The sequence below is a fragment of the Pararge aegeria genome, chromosome 2 (assembly GCF_905163445.1).
Source record: "Pararge aegeria chromosome 2, ilParAegt1.1, whole genome shotgun sequence".
Classification (NCBI taxonomy): domain Eukaryota; kingdom Metazoa; phylum Arthropoda; class Insecta; order Lepidoptera; family Nymphalidae; genus Pararge; species Pararge aegeria.
In genome coordinates this window covers 13712398-13717095 of record NC_053181.1, presented here as the reverse complement: position 1 = coordinate 13717095, position 4698 = coordinate 13712398, and positions in this window count along the sequence as shown.

The window sequence follows — 4698 nt, the reverse complement described above, 5'->3', positions numbered from 1 at the left end:
GCCCAGTTTATTTTAAATCCGTTCATGATATGAATATTTTTTCGAAATGTTGTGTGTTCTTTGTTCGGAGTAATAAGACTACTTGAATAAATGAATGATTTAACGAATACACTTTTATTGTACACCAAAGAAAAATTAATTACAGACATTTAAAAATAGACCAAGAGCGTACAATTTGGTGACCTTATCGATACATAGCGATTTCTTCCAGGCAACCAAAGCTGTAAAAGGAAAAAACATATACATGGTTGTAGGTGGTTAAATAAATGAAAAAATATATAATAATAATAATAATAATAAATATACTACGACAATACACACATCGCCACCTAGCCCCAAAGTAAGCGTAGCTTGTGTTATGGGTACTAACGCTGCGCCATTGACGGCCGACTGGCGATAGGATACAAGCTACCTCTATAGTCTATGCATAATATCGCCATGATCGGTTTAGTTTAGATGAGAAACTGTACACAGGTAACAAGAAGTATATTTTTAAATAATAATTATTTTATATCTCTCTCCTATGCTATCAATGTAAGTGCTAAATTTCATTAAGATCGATGCTATGGGGGAGAAAACAAAAACAAACAGATAAAAACACTTTCGCCATTAATAATATTTCCATGGTTAGGAAAATTATAGTCCATAGTTAAGAATGTAATAAAATAAAATTATTAATATTAATATTTTTCAGTGTCTGGGTGTGTATACATATATTCTAAGTATTTATGTATATTATTCATAAAAATATTCATCAGTCGTCTTAGTACCCATAACACAAGCTAAGCTTACTTTGGGGCTAGATGACGATGTGTGTATTGTCATAGTATATTTATTTATTTATTTTATTTATTTATTTTTCTGAAAAAGGGCATGGACACCAACGGGAGTCTTTTCAAGCTCACGAGCAATCAGGAATTCTACTACTACTTATTATTTAGGAGTTTTTAATAGTATTTTTTTAATATAAACTTGAGTGTATGTATTTCTATATTATTGTGACCTGATAACGTATAAATAATGGTTTTGATTTTAAGGTTCTGCTGAAGATAGGCGTACCATCCCATCAAAATTATTATTTGGCGTGCGTTGAAAGAACTATATATGATGTAAGTACTATATAATTAAACTTCTCATTGAGCAGCCTAAAGGGTTCTAAAATTTAATAAAAATATAAAAGTTAGGGTTGCAATAGTTTATTTCACTTTCTCCTGGAGTACGAAACCCTACGACCGTGGGCCTTTGCATCTTGGCTGTATTTCCATCCTTTTGCAACGCCATGTACCAACCGACCTGTATATGTATAGTGGAAACAATGATGAAAAATAAATCTGCCTGAATATACCATCCATTAAATGTGATGACAATTATATCTTAATTACTTATTTACTTTTAATTATAGATTATAATATCATTTCTACACTGACAATATACTTAATCACCTACCGCCTTAGATCATAAATAATAGCGCTTAATAATTACGTTTAATAATCGTGGCGAGTGATCTGCGACTGTTGAAAATATAAAAGGTATTACATCCAACTCGGCTGATGGCGGAGTCATGGGAACGCTCTCGCAAAAAAACTGTTGACAACTAACCAGTGGACATCGCTAACGGACGCGGACACCTCGGATGAATAAAATAATAAAAATTGTTATTGCCATTACGTCGGAACACTTAGTTATTCAATTTTTTATTTATCCTCTGACTAAATCCGTTCATGAAATGAATATTTAGAAGTTGCGTGATTTTTGTTCAGAATAATAAAACCACAAAATTTTTAAAACTCGTATCATATAACGTCGTATTGTTTATTAAAACCTTCCATTTTGTTCTTTCCTCGGCCTTTTTGATAGCTATAGCAAAAGGGAGGCCTGTAACTTGAGCAACTATCCAGTCAGACCAGCGACGAGGTGATCAGCCACATGGCCTTTTACCTTCGATCTTACCTATCTCTATTATTATCCAGGTTACTGTGCAGATATTGGGTTGGATAAGCAAAGTGACTAACAATATTATTGTAACACCATGTGGAAAGCTTGATACTCATACGTAGCTGCTCTAGGATCGATTAGTTTGTTTTTTTAGCAGTCCATGGTATACGTAACATCCATCAACACCTGGATAGACATCTTGAACCTAGTCATAACTTCAGGACGAGTACTTACTTTTTTCCATATAGATTGTTATAATTTTGCTTGGCTTTCTGTGTTATTTACATTGTAAGTACGTGTATAAAATGTTATTATAGACTCCATGAATATTTTATCAGGATTATAGATATGAGTGTAGATAGCAGGCCTACTTTAAAACAAATATCACGAAGCGATATAGGTTTTAATATGACTTTTTAACCTTTCCAATCAAATTATTGATAATTAATATATAAACAAAGTTGGTACATAATTTCTACTATCGCTATAATTGGGCAGTGTACATTATTTGAATACGACGAACTGTGAAGAATACGCGCGTTTACCTTAAAATATTAAAGTGTCAGGATAAACAGATTTTTTATATACAATTCTTTAAAAATGTGGACTTTTGTTTGCGTGGTATTAATAATTTCTTTGTTGTTGTATAATATCCTGTTGTCCACGTCAACAAAGAACAAGGAATTAAAAGGCATTCCGGGGCCCAATGGAATGTTTATTTTTGGAAACGCGTTGGATTATTTTTTTATGACAAGTGGTAAAAGTTTTTCTATTGGGCTCATGACCGAGTTGAGCAATGTTTTTTATTTCGATTTCAACTAAATAATTTTTTTCTGATAAATCATAAAAGCAAATTAACTCCATATTACCCGTCAACATTTTTTAAGGGATTATTATTTACATGAAAATACACTTACAATGTTTGGCATAATATTAAATCCTTACTCACATCCAATTTGTGATTAAAAATAATGCAACTAATAATAAATAGCCTACTTAAAAGATTTTACACATCTCTTACAGAATTATTTATAAGAAAACTACTAAAGACGACTTGTAATATTTACTTGTATTTACTGTTATTAATGTATTTATGATATGTTAGATTATATATTCGTTTATTATTATTATTATTATTTATTATATTATGTATTGTTTTATTTGTGTAATCTAGCTCGAGTATTAGTATATACTTAGTCATTAGTATGTATTTTTTTTTAATACGCACAACCTGCAGTCTGTTTATCCTTTTGTTTTCCTTATCCTAAGGTAGCCGGGAAGAGATCGCTACGAAGCGATAAGGCCGCCTTTTGTATACTGCTTCTGTCTGGGTTGTTTTTTTTATTCTTCTTCTGTATTTTTTCTGTGTGCAAATAAAGAGTATAAATAAATAAATAAAACTACTTAATAATAGAATCGAAGATAACAGTCCTTTAGCTAAGAATAGAATAGTTAAAAAAAACTACTTATTAGTTGCTGAGATTATTTCGCGCCTAATGCCCGTTTTCACTTACGACGGACGAGGTAATCAAAGATTCCTAGGCATTCATTTACAGTTCACCAATCGCTTTTTACCAGGCAACTCATATAACCTAACTTCCCTATGGTTCTTGCACCAAATTGTTTGTATCTTATTTTTAATTTTGTCGTATGGATTAAGATTATTAAAAAAAGCGAATTTATATTGTTTCCATCTGTCAAGTGCCAGTTTACGCGTCCCCTAAACTTTACGTTCCGCCGCGGCGATGTCGCAACTCAAGACGTTGCCTGACGTCGTTAGACATCACATAAGGTGGTTAAGGTGATTCCTAGGTTCAGTAAAAACGGGTACTTATAGTCCGCTTACACATAGCCTAAAGTACGCCTTTAAGAGCATGAGAAGTGAAAAAACTTACCTTTGAGCCGCATACTTATTTAGTTGTAAAAAGTAACTCACCATCAGGTGGGATTATTGATTATGTGTCAATTTTGACGTCACAAAATGATGTACGCGACTTCGATGATGTACAGAATCAGAGCTCAAGTAAAATTAGTGTTGCCAACAAGTTGATCGCTCACCTAGCCGCATCGAACGTGCGGAAGCCGGCTAAAAGGAACGATTAGATTGATATGTATTATGTATGTTGTCACTAGGTCGTATACGTTTGCTTTTCTATCCACGATTATGCATTTGATCTGTCACGATCAGTGGCGTGCACAAGGCTTAGACCTGGGTAGGCGTATTTCAAAAACTTGGCAGAAAATGTTACAATCCTCCTACATTACGAGTGATATAATTTTTTAGGGTAGGCAGGCAGGCTCCTGTACATGTATGAACGCCATTGGTCTCGATTCAGACAATTGATGCAGTCGTGATGTAGCATCGATTGATGCTACATCACGACTGCATCAATTGTCTACAAGACATTGATTGAAACCCCCGTGTATTAGTAGCGTTTGCCTCGATTCAGACCCGATACTGATTTAATACTATGTGACTTCACTTCACTTCTGTCGCACGTCACAAGCGCAATAAACGTCTTATATATAGCAAACACAGATCACGTTATACGAAATGCGCTAAATAATAGCTGAAAACGGAGGCTGAAATCGCTGGGACAGTAATTGACGACCGAGGGCGCAGTGGGCCGCGACCCTGCTTTCTGAGTCGAAGGCAGGGGGTTCGATTCCCACAACTGGAAAATGTTTGTGTGATGAACATTAATGGTTCTCAGTGTCTGGGTGTTTATAAGTTTATTATAAGTATTTATGAATATTATTAAT